Below are 25,651 nucleotides of genomic sequence, written 5' to 3'. Positions count from 1 at the left end.
TATGTAGCAATTGGGTTAAAACTTAATGTGCCCAATGGTGCTTGGGTGGTGCAATCAGTTAAGGGTCCAACTGTTGGTTTCAACTCTGTCATGAACTCATGAGGAGGCCCACAAGGGCCTCTCTGTTTATTGTTTATTGCAGAGTCTGCTTGTCTCTCTTCCTCCTCCACCTGTCCCTCCACACTGACCCCACCCCTTCATGGCACATGTGACTGTGCATGCTCTCTCTCTAAAACAAATAAATAAATCTTAACAACAACAACAACAAAATACAAAACTGGGGCAACTGGGTGGCTCAGTGGGTTATGCCTCTGCCTTCAGCTCAGGTCCTGATCTCAGGGTCTTGGGATCGAGCCCCGCCTCAGGCTCTCTGCTCAGTAGGGAGCAGGCTTCCCCCTCTCTCTCTGCCTGCCTCTCTGCCTCCTTGTGATCTCTCTCTCTCATCAAATAAATAATAAATAAAATCTTTAAAACAAACAAACAAGCAAACTACCTTACATTACCATAACTATAATCCTTGGAACCAAAGGGTGGGGTGAACTGAGAAGTATCTCAGGTTGCATGACAGTTTCTTATACATCAGACTGTATGAAAATATAATAAATTTTTACTAGATTGTAAAGAAATATATTTGCAAATTAAATGACCCTGACCACAAGATGGCCTCATACATTGACCAAATTACTAACAAATAGAATCATTCAGTGTTAGTAAAAGAGCAACCATTCAAGGTATTTTCAATGGGAAGGAATTTAATGTAAGGAATTGGAGATTCATAGAATCTTTGGAAAGAAAGGAGGAGTGGAGGTCAAGGAAAACTACCACCAGTACTCAAGGGTCCAAGAAACTAAATAATTCACAGAAAACCACTGCCTATGATATCACATGCCTGAAATGCTGAAGATTGATGATCCTTTCATATTAGGTGCAGTTTTCCCAAGTTAAATGCAAGAGGAAAAAAAAAAATCACAGGAAAATGGAGCTAAGTTTTTGCCACATTTATTCCCTTGAGTTCAGGTTATAGCTGATTATCACAGAAAAGATTGAATACAATTTGCTTTATATTCTGATGAGGTTTTCATTCATTAAAGAGACTGGGATTAAATGTCATCAACATAAGCATGATGGGTATAGAATGCCCAAGTTTAAGATGCATCTAATGGTGGTTTCTAGGGCAAATTTAGAAAATCATCTTCATCAGGACACTGCAAGAAGGTTGTGCTGTAGGCTTCAGCAGCCGTCAGAGAGATCAGCCCCATTAAGATGGAAACAAAGCTAAATGTTTGGAGTTGAAGGGATTTGAATGGAGGTCCCTATTTAGCCTGCTGCAAGATGCAGACGAACATGCTAGCAGAGAAATAGTTAGAGGAAAGCTAAAACTTCCAAATGCTACTAAAAAATCAGAGACTCTTATGTCCAAAATTTTCCCTGATCCCCTTCAGTTAAGTAATTAATGAATTTCCCTATTCAACAAATATTTACAATGTCTACTATTTGTCAGCTTGTGGTGGGTCATGGGTATAGCAGCGAGGAAGACAGAATAAAATCTCAGTGGAGCTTATATTCTAGAAAATCATTTTAAAAAGTCAGTTTGACTTTGCCCCTTCTCTTGTCTCTCTGATCTGCCAACATCTGGGCAAAGTGAGGAAAGCTGAGGAAAACCATAGCCATAGATTTAAAGACAGGACACGTTTTCATTCTGAGGGACGTAAAGCGTCATATTGAGGCAATTAGGAGTCACAGTTATAAACAGGAAATTCTGCCCAATAGAAAAGACATTTCTAAATATTGTTCCCATCTCTCTTTTTTCATTTTTATGGCATTTACTTCACTTTATGGCCTTTTATGACTTTTTTATGGCACCAAAACTACAGAAGCTTTTTTAGCACATTACAATATTCAAAAACAGCCCTCATAGATTATCAAATTTTCAGAGTTGATTATAACTTAGCGTGTATTCAGTTAAACCCTCAAATTATCTCTTTTCAGTAGAAAGAAAAGCTGTTACTACTATAAGTTGTCTTGTCTGTGATGTCTTAAACTGTAAAAATCAATAGTAAAGGGAGCCTTTATACATCTGGTTTATTCATGGGCACTATAGTTATATAACCTGGGAAAATGTTTTTCTCAGACACTATTTCTGTTTTTTTCTTCTTTTTTATCTAAGCTTTATAAGTGGCTGGGGGCTCTAATGTTATGAATCATTCAAACAGTTTTAATGGGTCACTTCATGTTTAGAAGATGGAGCAGCACCTGGGAGACTGTGGAATCTTCTTCCCAGGAGAGGCAGTCACACTATTTGGTAGAGCTAGTATCCCGAGTGAGTCAGAACTCAGAAAATCAGAGACCAGCCCAAAGGACCTGAATTTTGAGGAATGTAACCATTCTGTTGCATTCATTTTCAATTCAGCTGCCATCTTAGAACGAAGTGAAAATTTGGGCAGGAGTAACATTTTACAGGGAGTTCTGATATTGTTCAAAGTGACTTTGTATCAAACTGAGTTGTTTCATTTACTAGCCATGTAGCAGGATGTGCTCCTGTGATAGTCCAAGTGTCAGGGTCCAGAGTTGTGCACACACGAGCGTGTAGAGGCACAAAGAGAAGGCTGCTTCCCAGGTGTTAACACTCATAGTCTCAATATACGCATGCACCCACACACGCTTGCACTTTTGTGCTCAAGGGTGGTAGGGAAGCATCACAGTTTCCCACTCTCCAGGGCCATGGAGTTTTCCCAGTGTAGACTGATGAATCCCAATGATATTCCCTTTGTAAGTCATCAGAAAAAGCATACCTCAATAAAGACAGAACACCAATTTCTTACCAATTTAGCAGTAAAGGGGATAGAACTCATTAAAATTGATTTAGAAAACATTTTTTTAAATGTGATGTGTCCTGTTTCTGAGCATGGTGGTGGTTGTCAATTCATAGCTAATATGTATTAATTATAATAAAAATGTTGAATTGATGAAAGGAATATCTAGATAAGTAGCATTTTGGCAGGATTAAAGAATTTTCCTGTTATTTTACATGCTGCAGGAGAGGATTAAACAGGCAATTTATATTCGTCCTTTAAATTTAATCTTGAAATCATGGTTGCAGAAACAAAGATGTATTGAAAAAAGGAAGTGACCAGTTTTCTTCTGCTTATTTTCATATCCAGATGCTGACATTTCACTTAAAAATAGCCTTCTATAAAATAACTAATAAATAATTAAGTAGAAATTATGGTTTGCATATTCTTTTAAAATAATAATGTTGATATTAACTCTTTTTTAAATTTTAATTATTTTTTAAAATTTATTTTCAGTGTTCCAGAATTCATTGTTTATACACCACACCCAGTGCTCCATGAATACGTGTCCTCCTTAATAACAACCACCAGGCTCACCCAGCCTCCCATCCCCCTGCCCTCCAAAACCCTCAGTTTGTTTCTCAGAGCCCACAGTCTCTCATGGTTCATCTCCCCCTCCAATTTCCCCCAACTCCCTTCTCCTCTCCATCTTCCCATGTCCTCCGTGTTATTCCTTATGCTCCACAAATAAGTGAAACCATATGATAATTGACTCTCTCTGCTTGACTTATTTCACTCAGCATAATCTCATCCAGTCCCATCCATGTTGATACAAAAGTTGGGTATTCATCCTTTCTGATGGAGGCATAATACTCCAATGTATTATATGGACCATATCTTCTTTATCTATTCGTCTGTTGAAGGGCATCTTTGTTCTATCCACAGCTTGGCGACTGTGGCCATTTGCTGCTATGAACATTGGGGTACAGATGGCCCTTCTTTTCACTATATCTGTATCTTTGGGGTAAATACCCAGTAGTGCAATTGCAGGGTCATAGGGAAGCTCTATTTTTAATTTCTTAAGGAATCTCCACACTGTTTTCCAAAGGGGCTTCACCAACTTGCATTCCCACCAACAGTGTAAGAGGGTTCCCCTTTCTCCACATCCTCTCCAACACATGTTGTTTCCTGTCTTGCTAATTTTGGCCATTCTAACTGGTATAAGGTGGTATCTCAATGTGGTTTTGATTTGAATTTCCCTGATGGCTAATGATGATGAACACTTTTTTCATGTGTCTGTTTGCCATCTGTATGTCTTCTGATATTAACTCTTAAATAACTGAATGCCATGTGATCCTTCAAAGAGAAGAGATATAAAATTGAAAAAGAATAACAGTAAGAGTGAAGGGAAACAAGAAATAGTAAACACAAAAAATAAAAAAGATGGAAAGATAGAAATATATATTATGATAAATTTAGGTAATTCTTAAAAAGCAATTCTTCCATCACAGTTTGAACTTTCTTCCTACATTTACCTAAATGAAATTAAGTAGGAAATCTTTAGTGACCTGTAGCACTTAGCATATATTTGGTGTTCTCAACCCATCATCTTTGCCTGTCCTCTCTACCATGTTTGTGTGTATACACATTTGTGCATACCTATGTGTGTGCATGTGTGTTTTTGTGTCTGTTGGTAGAGAATGCTTCAATATCAATATCCATTTTTTTGCCTATGTTAAGCTCTGCCCATTCCCCAGTTATACCTCTCACTTAATTACACTAATAAAGACAACTGAGTATCATTTGTAGGCTTAGCTCCCTCCCAATATCTAAGATCAGTTCTGGATTTAGACAAGAGGAGAATCTCTTGTTCAACCTCCTGAGACTCATAGTCAAATTACTCTGGTCACTAGTTATATGATGATTGTAAGGTAATTATAATGGTGAGTTTATTTCATTTTCTATATCTTGTGCCCATCTCTGGCTTCTTCCCTAATATCCTGTGGCTTAATCTTGGTTAGTAGCCCCCAAGTACATTTAGAGATACCCTCTGAGCACGGTTCACATGCCCATGAAACCAGCCTGGGAAGCATTCTTGATTTAAGCAACCTCTACCTGCTTCTCCTCCAGTCCTTCACTTCACCAAATGGCAAACTTACCCATCCAGCAGTTTAAGCTAAAGACTTTTATGTCATTCTTTTTTTTTTTTTTAAAGATTTTTATTTATTGATTTGACACAGAGAGAGATCATAAGGAGGCAGAGAGGCAGGCAGAGAGAGAGGGGGAAGCAGGCTCCCTGCTGAGCAGAGAGCCCGATGCAGTGCTTGTTCCTAGGACCCTGAGATCATGACCTGAACCGAAGGCAGAGGCTTAACCCGCTGAGCCACCCAGGTATCCCTTTTTGTGTCATTCTTGAAATCTTTCTTTTCCTCATACTTAGGGGGCCCATAATCTACGGACAGTCCCAGTTTACATTTGTGTCTCCAACAAAAATTATAGGAGTCTTCATTTTCAAGGTGTTCTGACTTGGGAAAAAATTATATGTTCACTCAATTCCAGTTCTATGGGATATTCCATATGATACATCAGAAGTCCTATTGGCACTACCTTCAAAATGTATCCAATACCTGTTCACTTCTTCCCACTTCCAACACTCCATCATAGTCTGTGTATTATTCTCTCTTAGTTGTATCCTGGAAACAGCCTTCAATCTGGTCTTCCTGCTTTTATAATTGCTCCATTATAGTCTATTCTCCATACAGAACCAAACTTACATCACTTCCTTGCTACAACATTCCAGTAGCATCCTATCTGAGAATAAATCTTACCATCTTGTCATGCCCTAAAAGAAAAGGCCAGAAGTGACCTTGCTTCTGCTTTTCTTTTCATATTATGTGTTAACCCTCCTCTTATCCAGTTTTTTTCCCCCAGCTTTAGTAGACCTCTTGCTCTCTTGCAAACACATTGAATTCAACTCTCACGTTTGCAGTTTTAATCCTCTCTGACTAGAGCTCTCTCCCCAGCTCTTTGCTGAAATACAGCCTTGTTTTCATTCAGGTACTTCTCCACTCAAAATTCAACTCTTTGAGAGAATTTCCTGGCCACTATTTTTCATTTTTTTAAAAAAGATTTTATTTATTTATTTGTCAGAGAGAGAGAGACACAAGAGAGGTAACACAAGCAGGGGGAGTGGGAGAGGGAGAAGCAGGCTTCCTGCTGAGCAGGGAGCCTTATGATGGGCTCAATTCCAGGACCCCGGGATCATGACCTGAGCCAAAGGCAGATCCCCAATGACTAAGCCAACTAGGTGCCCCCTGGCCACTATTTTTTTAAGTAACTGTCCTGATTCAGTTCAGCAAACAGAAATAACTGTAGGTATTTCAGGCAGAAAGGAGTTTAACCTGAAAATTAAGAGCTTACTAAATCATTAAAAGGAAAGAAAATGAAGACTCCTCACTGGACCCCTGGCTTTGGGTCATGCCTCTGCAGGTTCAGGAAATGGCTGATGCCAACATTACTTTCACAGCTGCTGCCACATCCACCTCACACCTAAGCAGATATTAGGTGGTGGACTCTGATGGCCAGTAGTGCACACATTCACATCTGCTGAAATCTGCAATCAGTTGCCACCAGTGCAGGAAAATGGTCTCTCCATCCCTGAACCTTCCATATCTTATGCAAGGGCACCCCTCTGGTAAAACTTAAATCACACTTAGCGAGCTAGCTAAAAGGGAGTCCGGGAAATGCATTCCTTATTCTTCAAATGTAGCATAATTAGAGGACGTAGAACGGACAGGACTGGAGGCAGAGTACCAAGAGACTCTATTTGGCACATGCTCCCCTGGGCCCTGTCACACTCTCTTCTTGCCTTGCTTTATTTTTCTCCAGAGCACTTATCACTACCTGAAATATTTATTTGTTTGCATGTTATTCTCTGTCTTTTCTAATAGACTCTAAAGTCCAAGATGGGGACTAGAAAGATGTCTGTTGGCTCAGAGAACAGACAGTGCTTGAGAAATATGTGCTGTACGTATAAAGGAATAAAGAAATCAATCAATACATATCTGCTTTGGATTGATAGTCATATTCAAAATGTGAAAATAAATAACATGTTCCATGTTGTATAGGAACTATTATCAGAGGATGATTCCATTGGATAGGAAAAGGGGAAGCCATTAAAAGTTAAATTGGTAAATTGAGGAGAAACTCAATTTTAGGTCGGCAATTTTTTTGTGGGGAATGAAAACAATCAATTGATCATACTTTTGTAACTGGAACTGGGAATCATGTTTACTTCTTTTAGAAAAGAGAAAGGAACGGTTCTCTGACATTGGAAATATTCATAACTTTCCATTACTTTTTCTGCCTCTCACTGCTCTCCAGGGGAGCTTGATCTAGTTTATGGGACTGTGAAAATCCTGTGTATGCTGACCTAGCCTTTTTTCTTTCACTCATAGGATCTGACCACTGTCAGGCCAAATGTTAGAAGTCAGCAGGGCCAAGCTCTGACCCTGCAGGGAGGAGCCTGCAACTGTCTGACTGTTGTGACCATGCCCAAGAAGTTCAGTTCAAGTCATGTGCAAAGAAACGGAAAATTATTTTGACTTCAGGGATGGAACTATGTTCTTCAATAACAAAGCAGGCTTTTTACACTTAGTTGTCCATCGTGTCTATTGCAGCAGTCTCCAAACTTATATACACATAGGAATAACCTAAGAACTTTCAAATATACTGAGGTCTGGGTCACCTGTGGAGATGCAGATGTAATTGCTTCGCAGTGCAGGCTAGAGAATTGGGATGTTTAAGAGCTCCCAGGTGATTGTAATAATCAACCAAGGTTGCATGCCATTCCTTTATGGAAAGGAGTGTCTTCAAAACCCAACTGAACAGATTGAAATTGATAGGAAATTATTGTCTATCTTATGTTATGGGTTGAATTATGTCCTCCACAAAGATATGTTGAAGTCCCAACTCCTGGTACCTATGAAGGTGACCTTATTTGGAACTAGAGTCTTTGCACATGTAACCAAGTTAGGATGAGACCACTAGGGTGGGTAATCCAGCATGATTGGTGTCTGTAAGAGAAGAGGCGCAGAAAAGTGATTGCCATGTGAAGACAGAAGCAGGTACTGGAGTTATACTGTCACAAGCCAGGCAATGCCTGGGGCTATAGAAAACTGAGCGAGGCCAGGAAGGATCTTCTCTTAGTGCCTTTGGAGGGAGGTCTCTGGGTGGACGTCTAGCCTCCAGAAATGGAAAAAAAAAAAAAAAAAAACAAAAAAAAACAAACAGTTGTTTTCTATTGTTTTAAGCTACCCAATTTGGGCACTTTGTTATGAAAGCCCTAAGAAACTAATACAAGTTATTTGAAAGCACTTTACCAAAACACTTTTGAAGACTAGCACACACTTAGAGATCTCATAATTCCAAGTAGAGCCTTGAAAAAGGCTGTTGGATGTTGCTAAGCTTTTCTTTAACCACAACCCTTTTGTCATCTACAGTCTGCTGTAGTTATTCCTCTGAGACTGAACTTGCAGAATCCCCCAGGGTCTCACTAAAGAAGTTATCATACTGCATCCCTTGCAAGAAAAAATGGACACTTAGAAAAGGACTCAATTAATAATCTGTACTCAAATATATACTAATTGCCTCTTCCCAAATCCATCAAAACTATTAAATTCCTAATAACAGTGACCCCTATAAATCTAAGGAGTTATTTTATATTGATATATAAACTCAGATATCACTTCTATAAAATAAATCTGCCCCCCCTTAGAATTTATACTATCTAGGCACATGGTTATATATGTGTCTTCCTCCTACCTACTGGGTGAATTGGACCCAAGCATCCATATGATCTAACGATAACTTGCTTAGATTACCCTATGAAATATTTTGCATGATGAGACATAGAAAGAGAATCTGAACATCTTAAATTGCCTTGAGATAATCTGAACTAAAGAAATAAGGACAGGAGAGAGACCATAAAAAAACCTCCATTTCTGAATTTGGCTTCCTTGATTCTAGTTCTAGACTATCTGTAACTTTTGATAGACTCTTTTAAGATAGTATAAGCCTCCATTTGAAACAGAAGACTCAAATTAGAATATTGTATGTGTGGCAAGTCATTTACTTAAATGTAATCTACTACTCGTTTATGCATGTGCAAGGTCAGTGCCCTTGAAGATTTCAAAAAGGATATTAACTAGCTGTGGTATACCTGAGAAAATTTCTTCCTATTTCCAAAGTATATTACAGTAGTCTCATGACCAAATCAAAAGTGGAATGTTGGGCCATGGGTACAATTCCAGCCACAGTGATATCTTATTGGTTTATTCTTTATTTTAAATTGGACATTTGTACATAAAAATTCTGGATTTCTGTCTTCTATTAAAAAATTAGGCCTGAGGACAATATGCTAACATTCTTACGGGAGAACAGCTTCCTGGATTAGAATAGAGGCTACCTGTTTTGCACGGTGCTTGTATTTCTCAGCTTTCTATAGTTTGTCTGAGTGTCAGTTTCCTCTTGCAATTGGTTTTGCACTATTTGTCTTCTCATAGAGGCCTGAGCTCATGTGTATATTAGGAGCGTGGCTATGAATGTTCCAGAAACAAAAAGAAGACAGACATTTTTTGTTGTTGTTAGAGTTAAGAATATTTTTGTATACTTAATATGAAAACGAAGTGTGCTTTATTTTTACCGTCCTCTTACTTTTTAATTACATTAAAATGTAATTTACAAAAGAATTAGGAAATCTTGAGAAGGATTGGTGTTAATACTTGTTTATTTTTTATTTTTTAAAAGATTTTATTTATTTATTTGTTAGAGAAAGTGAGAGAGAGAGAGCACATAAGTGGGGGTAGTGACAGGCAAAGGGAAAAGCAGGCTCGCTGCTGAGCAAGAAGCTCCCAAACAGGACTCGATTCCAGGACCCTGGGATCATGACTTGAGCTGCATGCAGACACTTAACTGACTGAGCCACCCAGGCATCCCGGATACTTCTTTAAATGTATGGTTGAATTTACCAGTGAAATTATCTTGTCCTGGACTTTTCTTTGTTGGGAAATTTTTGTTTACTGATTCAGTCTCCTTATTTGTTTTTGGTCTGTTCAGATTTTCTAATTTTTTCATGGTTCAGTCTCGGTAAATTGTGCATTTTTAGAAATGTATCTCTTGTCTGCAGGCAATTGTCTAAAACAGTGTTTTTCAGGGGCTAGAGTCAGTTCACAGGCCACTGCAGGGTCCCTAGCTTGAACTGAGATCTATTGGCCTAAAACCCTATGCACATGTCCTCCTGGACCCCCTGGCATGTGGTACTGCATCCCATCCCTCCCACAAAGTGACTTTTGTCCATGGATGGATGCCAAATATTTGTTGCTGAGGGAAGAAAAAAACAAAGAATGTCTCATACTCCCATGATGCTGAAATCACTTCCTGGAGCTGTACTGAAATCATCCATTCTTTTATTTTTATTTTTTTTAAGATTTTATTTATTTGTTTGACAGAGAGAGAGAGCACAAGCAGGTAGAGTGGCAGGCAGAGGGAGAAGCAGGCTCTCCACTGAGCAGGGAACCTGATACAGAACTCAATCCCAGGACCCTGAGACCATGACTTGAGCCAAAGCAGACATTTAACTGACTGAACCACTCAGGCGCCCCTGAAATCATCCATTCCTTAAAGTTTAGCTTAAGCTTGACTATTAACTCACCTGGTCATTGTGACCATTACAATGGATACTTGATACTAGATGAATTCTAGTTTCCCAATTATTTTTTGTATTAATTCTTATCATTTATAGTTTATTAGGAAATCAACCATTTCCTCTGGATTTAAAAATTTTTGCTAGAGTTACATTCCTAAACTTGTATTATTTCATTCTGTCTCAACTTTTGTGTAATAAACTTATCATATTAATGAGATTTTACCATTTTATTTTTTACCTATTTATTTTCCTATTTAATTAAATTTAGTTTGATCGACATTCATAAACACCTACCTCTCTGATTTGGGTTCAATTTTTTTTCTAAATTATTATTTAAGATACATAAATATATTTTTTTCTCTCGATCTCATTATCAAAGACATCACAGGTTGCACATTTTTACTAGGCATAGATTGTTCTGTCTCAATAGTTGTATTTTCCTTTTCATTTCTCCTTACATAATTTGTAAACTATACTTTGACTTCTTTCCTGGTCTAAGGATAATCTTAGCAACATATTTATGAAGTTCTTAGTAGTTATGCCAGTAATTTAAAAAGTATTTGTTTCTAATCCTTCAGGATCCTGAACTAATAATATGTCTATCTATCATCTATCTATCTATCCATTTATCATCTATCATCTCTCTATGTATCTATGTGTTCAGGTACTTAATAAAATTGTGTACATATTGAATAAACTTATTTGTATGTCTACTCAATCAAGTCAATTCATGGGATTATCTATTTGTTTTTGTCTATCCTCAGTTTTTTTTTTTTTACACTAAATCAAACAAGGCTCCTTCTGTTGTGCTTTCATAAGTCTCTTCTTGTATTCATAATCATATTGCCTTATGTATTTAGCAGGCAAGTTTTAGTGTGTGTAAGTTTCTGACTACTGTGATTTCATACATTGTGTCTTTTGTGGCTAATTCTGCTTTTTTTTTCTTTTAGTATTTTTCTTTTATAGCTTAAATTGTACTCGACCTCAGATTGACACCCCCTAGTTCCTTTTTGCGTGTTCATTTGTCTGATTCTTTTGGCCCGTCACTTTATTTTTAACCTCTCTCTAACACTTTGTCTTTAGTTTCTTGAACACGCATGTTGCTGGGATTTATTTTTAGTCATCCCTGTAAACAGCATATTTTTGTTCAGACTCATTATGTTTACCATGATGGTGAATACACTTGTTTTTCTTCCAACTTACTTGTGGTTAGTTTTAATTTTATATATATTTTTTCTTTTTTCCCTTTCTTGTTTTCCAAATGTGAGCAAGTTTCTATTTATTTCATTTTCTTTCCTTGTTAATTTGGAAACTTAATTGTATGGTTCCATTCTATAAATGCTTATAATTCTTTTTCCTATTATCATAATCAAAAATATATTTTAAATACTATTATTTGGCAACAAGATAACATGATTTTCATCCAAGAAGATGCACCACTAATCCATTACTTATCCTGTCTTTTTGTTTTAGATTATTAATTCCCTTTAAAGAATGTCTCTTCTCTTTTAGAAGGAGCTATATGTATTTATTGTCACATTCTTCAAACATCTTTATCCACTTATACTTAATTTCATAAATATTACCACTGGAAATATTGTTTGTCCTAAATATATTTATTTTGCCTTAATGAGTAAATGCATCTCAAGTTAATACGTATCTTTTTTAAGTTAACATATAATGTATTATTTGTTTCAGAGTACAGGTCTGTGATTCATCAGTCTTACTCAATTCACAGCACTCACCATAGCACATCTCTTCCCCAATGTCCATAACCCAAATACATCTCTTGATCTTAATCTTCGTTCAGAAATTGGTAGACATGGGGCATCCAGTTGGCTCAGTTGGTAGAATATGCAACTCTTGTTCTCAGGGTTGTGAGTTTGAAACCCATGTACCATGTGGAGCCTATTTAAAAAAAAAAGAAAGAAAGAAAGAAAGAAATTGGTAGATCTTATTTTTACTACCTTCTACTGTCCAGTGCTAGAGATGGGAAAGTAGGAATTTTTTTTTTTATTTATAGTAATTTCATTTTTTTGGCCTGTAACTTTGCAATTCCTTCTAAATCTTAATGCTCAGGCATTTAATCATCTATGCAGAAATATGCATCTTTTCCTACCAGTTCTGAATGAAATTGAGTGAGAACTACAATCTGTTTTCTTTCTTCATTTCAAGGGAAAAAAATGTTTAGTTACTTTTTTCACCTCTGTTGATTCCTTTTCATTTTCCTGGGACTTTTTATGTTATGCTTTCTGGATCTTACATCCTAATCACTTACCTTTTCCATCATGATTTTTATCTCTTTATATTTTTCCATAATGCTTTGAAGGAAGACTTGAATTTTGTCTTCTGAATTATTTATTCTGGTCTCAAGAGTGACCAGAATCTTCAAATTGTCTACTAAATTGTTTGGTTGGAAAATTGTGCTATATTTTATATTTCCAAAATGTCTCTTTTGGGCTGAATCTCCATAAGTGCTCTTACTATTTTTGTCAAGTTATTATCTCTTTCTAGCCTCTCTAGTTTCTTGGCTCAGATTCTTTTTCTTTTGTTTGATAATGCTCTCTTTGGTTTCTGGATTCATTTAAACAGGCTATTATGTTTTTCTGTTGGCTCATTGTTGTCAAATCTGATGGAGAACCCTGAGTGACAGCAGTTTTACATAATGACATAGTATCTTATCTTTGGCCTGAAAATGTAGAAGGTTTGCATCTTGAGGAAGCCTGATTCCATCCTTGTCTCTCTCACTCAGTGGTAGGGAGGGCTTGGGCAATTTATTTGGCTCCTTTTTTTTTTTTGTATCAAAAATATCTGTGGTGCTGGGTGGCTCAGTGAATTAAGCATGTGCTTTAGGCTCAGGTCATGATACCAGGCTCCTGGAATGGAACTCCGCATTTGCCTCCCTGCTTAGCAGGGAGACTGCTTCTCTCTCTCTCTCTGCCTCCCCCTCTCCCTGCTTGTGTGCTCTCTCTCTCTCATGCTGTCTCTCTCAAATAAATAAATAAAATCTTAAAAAAAAAAATCAGTCATTCTGATGCTCCAAGGGATCCATTGGATTTCTATAGGCAAAACTTTTCTCAGGATCTGTCACTTCCTGCTTTCTATTTCTTACTCAGGAGACCCTGATCCTGGTCTAGAAACTGACCTAGGCCAGGAGTGAAAAACCTCTACCCACTTGTCTCTGTCACAAAATCCGAGCCTGCATTCACACCTAGCTTCCCGTAGTCACTAGCATCTAGCCTAGAAGAAGCAAGCAGGTTAGAGCTGAGATGGAGAGAAAAGAGCCCTATTCATGTCACTGTGCTCAGAAATCTTCTCCCCTGACACTCAGCCATGTCTGAAGCAACACAGTGAGCAGCTAACTATTCTATCATCTATCTATCTAGCTATCATCTGTCTATTTATATTTGAAACACAGGAATAGGTTAAGAGAAAACCATTTCTTTTTCTCAGCTTAGAAGGAATAAAAACAATACTAATCCTCATATAGCAATTAATATTTTTCAGACATTATTCTAAGAGCTTTGCCCATCTTTGATGTATTCTTAATAAAAACCCTGCAAAGCAGCCTCCATCAACATCCTCAGATTAATAATGAAGAAATAGAGGTTAAGTTTCTAGCCCAAGGTCACATATGTGAGGGGGACATGGGGGACAAAGTAGGATTCAAATGTTGGAAATCTGACTTCAGAACCCACACCACTCTTAGCCACTACTCTATTATACTGCTGCCAATGAGTATGTCCTTTCATGAGGAAAGGGAACTGATCCCAAGCATCTTTTGTAAAGTGATAAGTCTTTTTTGCTAAACTGAGTTGTGATTGAAGAAAAAAGAAGAATCAAGTAAGATTTAATATTCCATGTAGAGTGTTATGGCAGAACCAGCCCTTGGCAACATTAGGAAACCTTAGGATTTGTTTATGTTCAGTATTTTCCCAATTTCCTGAGATCCTACTTCATCATTCTGGAATATGGATGACAGGAATCCACCCATTTTGGACCTCTAGGCCAGCAGTTGATAAACTATGGTCTATTGGCCATTTCATTCCACTTTCTGTTTTTGTAAATGAAATTTTATAGGAACACAGACATACCCATTCACCTATTCTTTGTCTCTGGCTGCTTCTGCATTACACAGTCAGAAATGAGTAAGTTGCAGTAGACACCAAACAGCCTGCAAAGTCTAAAATATTTACTATCTGATATTTACAGAGAAAGTTTGCTGAAACACTCTGGGTTAATATATTCTTTTTAAAAATTATTCTGGGGATTTTATCTTCCTAGCATTGCAGTTCACTTAATGTGAGTCTTATTTTCCTGGACTTTTGTTCTCTGTCTTGCAATGACAGAGCTAGCTATCTAAAACTATATATATATCTAAAACTATAAACTAAAACACACACACACACACACACACACACACACACACGTACATATATATATGCTGTTTTTTATGAATCCAGTCTTGGAAGATTGTGTATTTCTAGAAATGTATCATTCATATATATATATATGTGTGTGTGTGTGTATATATATATATGAATGAATGAATGAATATATATGAATATTGAATATTCATATGAATATATGAATATTCATACATATATGAATATTGATGCTGGCTTTTATTGGTTTCTTTTGAAATTCTTTTATGAATCCAGTCTTGGAAGATTGTGTATTTCTAGAAATGTATCCTTTCCTTCTATGTTGTTCAGTTTCTTGGTATATAATTATTTATAGTATTGCCTTACGATCCTTTGTATTTTTGTGTTGTCAGTTGTAACTTTTATTTCCGATTTTATTTCTATGAGCTTTCTCTCTTTTTCTTCATGAGCCTTTAGGTTTGTCAATTTTGTTTATCTATTCAAGAACGAGCTTTTAGCTTCATTAATCTTTTCTATTGTTTTTAGTCTCTATTTTATTTATTTTCACTCTGGTTTTAATTATTCCCTTTCTTCTATTAACTTGGGGAGACATTTGTTCTCCTTTTTCTAGTTTCTTTTGGTATAAAGTTAGATTATTTATTTGAGATTTTTCTTGTTTCTTGAAGTAGGCCTGTATTCGTACAAACCTACCAATTAGAGCTACTTTTGCTGCATCCCGAAGATTTTGGATTACTGTATTTCCATTTTCATTTGTTTCAAGGTATTTTTTAAAATTTCCCCTTTGATTTCTTTGTTGGCCCAAAGGTTTTTCAGTCTTATGTTGTTTAATCTCCACACATTTGTGATTTTCCCAGTTCTCTTTGGAAATAATTTCTATTTTCATATTACTGTGGTCAGAAAAGATGTTTGATATGATTTCAATCTTCTTTAAATTGTCTTGTATTGAGGCCTAACATGTGATCTATACTAGAGAATATTTCATGTACACCTAAGAAGAATGTGTATTTTGCTGTTGTTGTTTTGGATGGAATATTTTGGAGATTATATATATATATATATATATATATATATGTATATATATTCATCAGGTCTAATGCATCACAGAAAACTGATAAACTGATGTTTCCTTGTTGATTTTCTGTCTGGATGATCTGTCCATTGATGGAGGTGAGGTATTAAAGGTCTGCACTATTATTGTACTGCTGAATTATTTTATTGCTGTCAGTTTCTCCCTTTCTGTCTGTGAATATTTGCTTTATGATTTAGGTGATCCCATTTTGGGTGCATAGATGTTTATAAATGTTATATTATCTCATTAGATTGACCCCTTTATTATTATGTAATGCCTTTCTTTTTCTTATTATAGTCTGTCTTCTAAAATCATATTTTATCTGGTAGCCGTATCAACTTTCTTTTCATTTCCATTTGCATAGAGTTTCTTTATCTATACTTTAACTCTCCGTCTGTTCATATTCTTATATCTGAAATGAATCTCCTGAGGCAACATATAGATAAATCTTGTGTTTTTATCTATTCAGCTACTCTACGGCTTTTGATTGGAGAATTTAATCCATTTTAATTTACATTTAAAGTAATTATTGATAGGTATGTGCGTATTGTCTTTTCATCCATTGTTTCCTACCTGTTTTTTCAATTCTTCTCTGTTTTTTTCTTTTCTCTTGCTCTATTCCCTTGTGATTTGATGACTTTCTATACTGTTATGTTTATATTCCATTCCCCTTATCTTTTGTGTAGCTACTACAGGATTTTGCTTTGTGGTTACCATGAGGTTCATATATAATAACCTCTCTATATAACAATCTATTTTAAATTGATAGCAACTTAAATTTGAATGCATTCTTAAACCTCTAAATTTTTACTTTTGCTCCACCACATTTTATGTTTCTGATATTGTATTTTACATCATTTTTATTTTGCCTATCCCTTAAATAATTATTGTAGTTATAATTAATTTCCTACTTTTGTCTTTGAAACTTCACACTAGATTTATAAGTAATTAATCCACTACCTTTACTATATATTTGCCTTTGGCAGTGAGATTTTTACTTTCATATGTTTTCTTATTACTAATAACTCTCTCTTTTTGTCTTTTCTGCTTAAAGAAGTCCCTCTAATATTTCTTATAAGGTTGAGTTAGTGGTGATGAACTCCTTCAGTTTTTGCTTATCCACAACCTTTATCTGTTTTTCGATTCTGAATGATAGCCTTGCTGGGTACTTCATTCTTGAAAGTTTCTTTCCTTTCAGCACTTCAAGCATATCATGCCATTCCCTTCTGGCCTATGGCATTTTTGCTGAAAGATTGACTGATACTCTTATGTAGGTTCTCTTATCAGGATACATAAAAAGTCATTTTTGTCTTGCTGCTTTTAAGAATCTCTTTTTCTTTAACTTTGACATTTTAATTACAGTGTATTTTGATGTGGATCTCATTTGCTTCATCTTACTTGGACACTCTATGGGATTCCTGGACCTGGTTTTATGTTTCTTTCCACAGGTTAGGGAAGTTTTCAGTCATTTTTTCTTCAGATAAGTTTTCTGCCTCTTTCTCTTCTCCTTCTGGTAGCCCTATAATGTGAATGTTATTCCTCTTGATAACATTGTCCTATAGGTCTCTTTAGCTATCTGCATGTTTTATTTATTTATTTTTTTTTTCCGTTTGCTCCTCTGTTTGGATAGATTTCACTGTCCTATCTTCCATGTCACTGATCCATCCTTCTGCTTTATCTAGTCTACTGTTGAACACTCCTAGTTTATTTTTCAGTTCAGTTATTGTATTCTTCAGTTTTGTCTGGTATACACACACACACATATATATAGTTTGGTGTATGTTGAAGTTCTCAGTATATTTATCCATCCTTCTCCCAAGTTTGGTGGGCATTTTCATAACCATTACTTTTTAACTCTTTAGCAAATAGATTACTTATCTCTATTTCATTGAGGTCTTTTTCTGAAGTTTTGTTTTGTTCTTTCTTTTGGAACATAGTCTTCTGTTTCCTCATTTTGCTTGACTCTCTGTGTTTATTTCTGAGTATTATGTGAAACAGCTCCCTCTATCAGTCTTGAAGGAGTAGGCTTGTGTAGGTGAAGAAACCTATTTTTCAACCTTGCCCTAGCTCTTGATTGCCTTTGTGACTGTCCAAGTAGACTTCTTTATTCTTGACAATTCCCAATTGTTGAGGTAATACCGAGGCCTGACAGTGTTTCTCAGGGAGTGATGTTAACACCTAGTTTCAGGGTGATTGGAAACCAGATACTCAAGCAGCAGTTTTTATATACATAAATATATATAGTCCTGTGGTTCTGAAGCAAACTCCACACTGAGCTCAGAGCTGGACATGGGGTTCCATCCTCCAACTGTGAGATTGTGATCTTAGCCAAAACCAAGAGTCTGATATTTAACCAACTGAGCCACCGAAGGTGCCCCAATCCATGACTTTCTAAAACATTATTTTAGCAAGTGACAAACTTTGTAAGATGGAGACTCTGTATCATATTAATTCAGCAATACACCAGAAAAAAAAATTTTATGACTTTCTGTGTAAGGAGCTTGTATGTGAAAAACTGTAGCCTCCAGTGCTGTTAGAATATTAACTTGGGTAAAATGAATCAGTATATTGTTTTGTAGAATGGTCTTTGTAATGCCAGAAATACAGAAGTAATAGAAATAAGAAGATAAATTTATCACCTTCTGCTATACTAGGAGAGAGTTAACACCCCATTTTCCTTCCTGCAATTGGTGGACACCCATATTTATCTTTTGAAACATTCAGACAGTCTATAGCTAAAATATATCTGCTGTCCTCTTCCAGGGCTTTTGAAGCAATTTACAAAAAGAGGTTGTTGCTCTTGATATTTGAGGTGGCTCACTAAATAAATAACAGTCCCTTTTTCCTAGCACCTGAATTTGGAAGCAAATGACATAGGAGTCAAAATTACCAGAATACCAGCTTCATTACTGAGAAGTTGTGTGGACAATATAGCCCAGATTTACAGACAAGTGTTTTGCTACTGTTGCTCCAACACATTAAATATATCCCCTCAAACTATAGGACTGAGATTACCACATGGCTGAGTGCAAATAACAAACTAACTTCTCTGAAGACAATTAGGCTCCTTAAAGAAAGCCAGATTCAGGGCCACCAAATAGAATATAGTATAAATGGTATTTCCACAGAGTTGCGAAAACAGAACTCCTGTCCTAAGTAAAACATTCTCTTAACCTCCTTTGGGAAAGCGTGAGATTTCAGGCGAAGAATGAGGACTAGAACAAAGAGGCTGGAGTGTTACTATAGTGAAGTTCCTTCCATATGGAAACATCAGTACAGGGAGGATTAGAGTTGCTTCTTAAAGGTTTCATTTATTCTAGCAACATTTTCTCACATTACCATTAGTGGGGAGATATAAAATGACTTATTACTTACTCCTGAAATTAATCTGATCTTAGGGTTTTTAAAAATTTTTTTTTTTAAATTTATTTGTCAGAGAGAGAGAGAGAGAGAGCACAGGCAGGCAGAGTGGCAGGCAGAGACAAGGGGAGAAGCAGGCTCCCTGTGGAGCAAGGAGCCCGATGCAAGACTTGAAACCAGGATGCTGGGATCATGACCTGAGCCGAAGGCAGCCACTTAACCAGCTGAGCCACCCAGGTGTCCCTGATCTTAGTTTTAACATCATTCAGTCAATTCAAGAAGAAAGAAGATGAGCAAAGATATTTAAAAAAGAAAAAAGGATATATTAATATTACCCAGCAAATGTTAAGCGAGTGTCAAAAAATGTGCCCACCATTGTAGTGTACTAGCTTCCAAGGATACTATAGAATCAGACATTACCTTTATTTTCAAAAAAGTTATAATTCAGTAGTTTAGATAATAGTAATAAACATGAAACAATAGTAAGTAATGCAACACAGAATATTAGCTATCATTGAGTATGACAAACTAAACGCACTATAGAGATTGAGGACAGCAGGACATATAATAGAAAGCCATGTACTGGGAAGCAAAGAGAGCAGGATCCCTGTTTTAATAAAATCTGAGAAATTCTCAGCAAAGTCTTATTTAATCTCTTTAGGTTTCAACTTTCTATTCTATAAGATGAGGTGTTTGACTAGAACATGGTCTATATTAAAAGTTCATGTCTTTCCAAATATAATAGTACCAAAATAACTTTTGAAAATTTAAAGTTTCAATGAATTAAGTCCTACATATTTTGTTTTCCCTATCAGATACTTAAGAGAAAAAAGGAAAAGAAAATGTAAATTGGTGGAAAGGTAATAAAGAAATAGACAAAGATGACTCATCTAAGAAACTAAGGAGGAAATCCAATCGTAAATATATCAAAGGCCCAAATAACATTTGTTAAAAGAACAGTGACAAAGAGTTGTGTATTTGGTGTCTGCAATTCAACTTACAAAAGGAAATGCATCAATTACTCTGTAGAACTGTGTGCAAGACCCTTTCCTGGAGTATAACTTCATATAAACTGGGCTGCAAGGTAGAATCTGATACACAGATATTTTTGCCCCGACCCTGGAACGCTAATGCTTCAACAGAATGAAATGTTGTCTTTACTGTGTACCCCTTAATAAGAAGTGTTAGAAAAGACAGAAAAAGACTCTTTCTTCTTATGTCCTCCAATTTCTCTAGCACTGCTTATATTTTATGAAATGAGGAAATAAAAATTGGGGGTTTTTTCCTATTGGCAAAGAAAAATAGGCATTTTCTTGAAAAAAAATTTAAAAGGTAATGTTTTAGGTGATCTTGAGACTCACTGAGAAAGGGTTGCTGTACCTGAGCTTGCTATTACAGGCTGGAGGGACCCTACCATACCCTGACTGATTTGGGGAGAAATTAATCCCATATTGGTTTTGCACACCACCTTGCCAGCCTCTCTGAGACAAGCCTCAAAACAGAGAAAGTGTATGTGAGATGTGAGCATTTTAGGGAACCAGGAGGAAAGTGGGCAGAAGTCGTGTCTCTAAACAAACCCAACGTCCTCTTTGTGTTTTTGTTGTAAATCTACTCCAAAATATTTTGTAATATTTTTGCAATAATTTTGCAATACGTTGGAGTGTTTGTGAGCTCCTGTTTGAAATCAAGAGGGTTAATATTTCTAATTTAATTTTGTGTAAGATAGTAAGAAGTATTAAGCCAACCAACCATGATTCAGATTTTCTCAGGAAATGTGAGGAGAATCAGTTTCTCAAAATTCCTTTATGCTTTCACACTATCAGTGGGACAGTTTGTTGTCAATGGATTTCATTTTATATGAAAGAAAAACTTCAGTTTCAGTTTTCTGTTGGTGTATATGTCTTACGTTGGAGATCACAGATAATATCTTTTGTTTAGTGAAACATTTTAGTGATCCTTTTGGTATGAAAGACAAGGAGGTCAGGAAAACTAACATCCTCTGCTTAATTGCTTAATAAAATAGCAGATATTTTGAGTTTTGAGTTTCAAGATATTGCTGGACAAGGTGAAGGAGACATGATGAGTGCAAGTTGTGGAAGAAAAAACACAAAAATTAAAAAAAAAGCAAACAAACAGCCCTAGAATAAGGTAACTGGTGGGAAGTTTTTTTTATTGTGGTTATGGTTCAGTACCATTAAGGCACTGATATCTAGTGATAAATTAAAAATTTTTTTCTTTTATGTACTTTCATGTACTCTGCTAGTGTCCCCTTATTCTGCCAAAGCCCTGAGTTAAAGATGGTAACACCAAAAAGAATTCCAATGGAGGTTCAAAAGAAGAAACAAAGGATGAGATACACTTACAGAGCTATGGGATAGGAAGAAAAGAAGGAAGCTATAAGAATTGAGATGGCCAGCAGGGATCAAACCATTCAGGAATAACTGGAATTTAAGTCTGGACATAGAGATAACAAAGATAAATATAGCACCTCCTTCCAAGAACTTCAGAAGTTATTGGGACAGTGATCACTGCCCAGAGTATTTGGGATGAGGGAGAATTGAACTATTCTAAGAAAGGAAAGAACCCAAATTTGGAGGGCTTGGGCCCACTGGGTAACACTTTCCCTTTATGGTATACAGAATCAGGCTGTGGTGCCGAGATCTCACTTTTGATATAGAGTTACTTGTTAAGCATAGATGAGCAAACACAATGCAAATTATTGTCAGGAGAATATACTTAAATAAATACAATATATTCAAAATGATATCATTATTTTGGGTAATGATTTTGGTCTTCTTGGAGTTACACAAACCTTATCTTACATCTAGTGAGTCACCAAACATTATTACTAACAGTTCAGAAATCGGGATTTGAATTTTATAGGTTGAAATAATTGTGTTTGTTGTTCCTGTACATGCGCAGCTAAGTGCACAGGCGTCTATACCAGTGTGGATGCGTGCACTTCACCAAAGAAGTCGTTGAATTAGCCCACAGAACTAGAAAATACAGGCTCTTCTCTCTCCCACCTAATGGATGGAATGTCAACCTGAAGCCAGGGATTTTTAATATGGCTAGATGAACCCGTGTGTTGCTTATGCATTATTCATGGTTAATTTTGGGATTTCAGTGCTTGGCACTGCTGTCAGAAGAAAATGAAATACATAGATCAAAATAGGCATTAAGGTTTTTTTACATTGATACAGTTGATCTTTTTTCAATTTTTTAAAAATTGTATTACTGAGCTATGTCTCTAAAATGAGCTTTCCTTAAAAGTAATGTTCTTTGGGGACACTATTCCCTTTATGGACATATTTGATACTGGCATTCACAGACTGTGGTTTATACTTCTACTGCTCAGCCATCTCAAATGGCTTTGTTTTCAGAAATGGCATGTAAATGGGGTATATAAACAATACAAAATCTGTCAGGTTGGGTTTCTTTTAATGTATTCTTGCCTAATATATTTAAACTGTATCAGTATTGTAACAAGCTTACATATAATACTTTAATTTTAACTTACCTTTAAAAAATCTATTAATATTCCTTTCATTTTCTTATTGTTTTCAGATGTAAATATGCTGCTAGCTTCTCCTAATTTGCATTAATGAAACAACACTGATTATTTCAGCCTTAATATATCCCTATGTATCATATCTGTATATAATATAGCTATATTTCTATATCATTTCCATGCTAATGGATTCATTACACAAATGTAGGATGTATTCAAAGCTATGGAGTCAGTTGTGGAGAGAAACAAGTCTCAAACAGGGAAGTGGAAGTCATAGAACTAGGCCATTGACATGAATGAATGAGAGAGTTGTCACATGTTTTATATTTTTAAAGAAAATTGGACAGGGGTGCCTAGGTGGCTCTGTCAGTTGGGCATCAGACTCTTGGTTTTGACTCAGGCATGATCTCATGGGTTGTGAAATGGAGCACTGTGTAGATGGCTCAACACCAGTGGAAGGTCTATTGAGATTCCCTGTCTCTGCCCCTTCCCCTGCTCATTCTATCTCTCTCTCTCTCTCTCTCTCTCAAGTAAATAAATAAAATATAAAATCTAAAAAAGAAAATAAAAGAAAATTGGATATAACTGTCATTTCCTCATTGTCCTGGATTGTAGGGTGGAAGTAAAATGATGTAGTGAAAAGAGCATGAATGTTGAAGTTTTGAGCTTGGGTCAAAACATTAGCTCTCTTTTCTACCACTCACATTATTTTAGATAGTTTGTTCATCTTTTTGAGCCTTAGTTTTCTCATCTGCAATATGTAGCTAATACTACTCAAATTACATACTTGTGGGAATTATCTAAGATGATGAATAGAAAAGGGTCTAATACAATGGAGGCCCTCAGTAGTTGTTATTCTTTCTGTGATTTCTTATCTCCGTGGTCTCTAAAGCTCAGCTCCATCTTTGCCTTGGCTTTAACTTGGTTATTCAACCATCCTCCTGTTGCATATTTTACTGAATATCTGCATATCCCGACTAGATTCTTACCTTGGAGTGCAGGAGATCAGGGTGTTACTCTTTATTTCTGAATATTTGGCACTTAGCACAGTGTCTGATATGCTATGTAATTAATAAAAAATAAATATTTACTTATTGAATGAGTATACTCAATAAATTTCTATTTTTTGCCTAAGCTAGTTGAGGTTTTCTTTATTTTTCAAATGAAGGGGCTCTGGAAAATGCAGACATTATATACTTAGAAGTGTGATATTTAAATGCTCAATCATCAAATGCAGAGTTGTCTGATGTAAGGGAAACAGGGAGATGGGGAGTTTCATCATGTCAGTCTGCTAAAAATTGGCAATCCTTGATATTTGATAGTGAAGCTGTTATTTAAACTACTTGGGCTTTCAGGAAACATTCTAAGAATATGTTAGCATATTGGAATATGTTGGCTATTCTCGCCCCCTGAAGTGTCTTGAGAAAGACACACTTTACTTCAAACTCTAAATATCCATCTTAAAGTGGATTGAGGAACACAGAGCAAAGATATAGGTTTAACGAAGAGAAACTTGTTTCAGGCTCTACCTAAGAAATTGGGGGCAACACAGCTTCAGATAATCATTTGTCTTTTCTCATTTTATACTCTCTCTGTAGGCAATTTTATCCATATATTTGGTTTTGATTAACTGCTATATGCAAACAAATTCATATGTTTAGCCCTGATTTGCTCTCTGAGCTCCAGATCTATATCGGCTATAGACTATTAACATTTTTTTACTTGAACTTTCTGTGGTACTGAACCCTGAACTTGTCCAAAATTAAACTCATGATTCTTGCTTCTCACTTGGAGTTCACTTGCTCATTCTCTAATCTGTTCCAATTTCAAAAAATTATGCCAATTTCCATTTCCATTCACTTGTATGCCACAAATAAGTTTGCAACCTTGCTTTATCTCTCTCCTTCACTCTTGGTATTATTTTTCTATTGCTAACATAACACATTAACAGACATTTCATTACCTCGGAGTTTTGTAGGAAAGAAGTCTGGCACAGTGTGGCTAGACTCCCTCCTCAGAGTCTCATTGAGCTAAAAGCAAGGTATCAGCCACTTCTCTGGTCCTCACCTGGTCCTGAGTCCCCTTATAGGTTTACATACCTTCTGTATGGTCCTCTCCTGCTTCAAGCCAGCAATGGCACACAGCAAGCCCTTCTTATGGGTTGACTCTCTCTGACTTCCTCTTCTGCCACATCTTCATTTTTGTCTTGTTCTTCTTTTAAGGGCCCATATAATTACATTGGGTATCCCTGGATAATCTTAGATATTCTCACTATTTTAAGGTCAGCTAATTAAAAATCTTAATTACATCTGCAAAATTGCTTTTGCTATGTAAAATAATGTAACCACTGGAGTAGCACGAAGAGGTAATTTTGCCTACAATATTCTAACTTTCAAATGAGACTTGATAATATTTTATTCTAAATATCTTTCAAATTTGTTTACTTCTGATGAGTTCTACTACCAATATCTTATTTCAAGTTGCCATCATTTCTCACACAGACAAGGCAATTATGTGCTAAATTGTGAGGTTGCCCCCCAAACCTGGTCTTTTAATCTTTACATTGACATATCAGTGAAAATGACAGAGAAGAACCCCCTAAAATTTCTTGTTGCATTAAAGCAATGAGGAAACTGATCAAAATTGTCAGAATTAACCTCAAAATTCTGGAAATTAACCAAAAGCTGGCAGCAATCAAGGAGTGTTTACTAAATAAAAATGGCTGAATCTCAGGGCACTTGGGTGGTTCATTCGGTTAAGTGTCTGCTTTCAGCCCAGGTCATGATCCCAGGGTCCTGGGATCAAGCCCCACATCAGGCTCCCTGCTCA

Source organism: Enhydra lutris, unplaced genomic scaffold (assembly GCF_002288905.1).
Source record: "Enhydra lutris kenyoni isolate GAN:26980312 unplaced genomic scaffold, ASM228890v2 scaffoldscaffold3, whole genome shotgun sequence".
Classification (NCBI taxonomy): Eukaryota; Metazoa; Chordata; class Mammalia; order Carnivora; family Mustelidae; genus Enhydra; species Enhydra lutris.
This window is presented reverse-complemented; position numbering follows the sequence as displayed.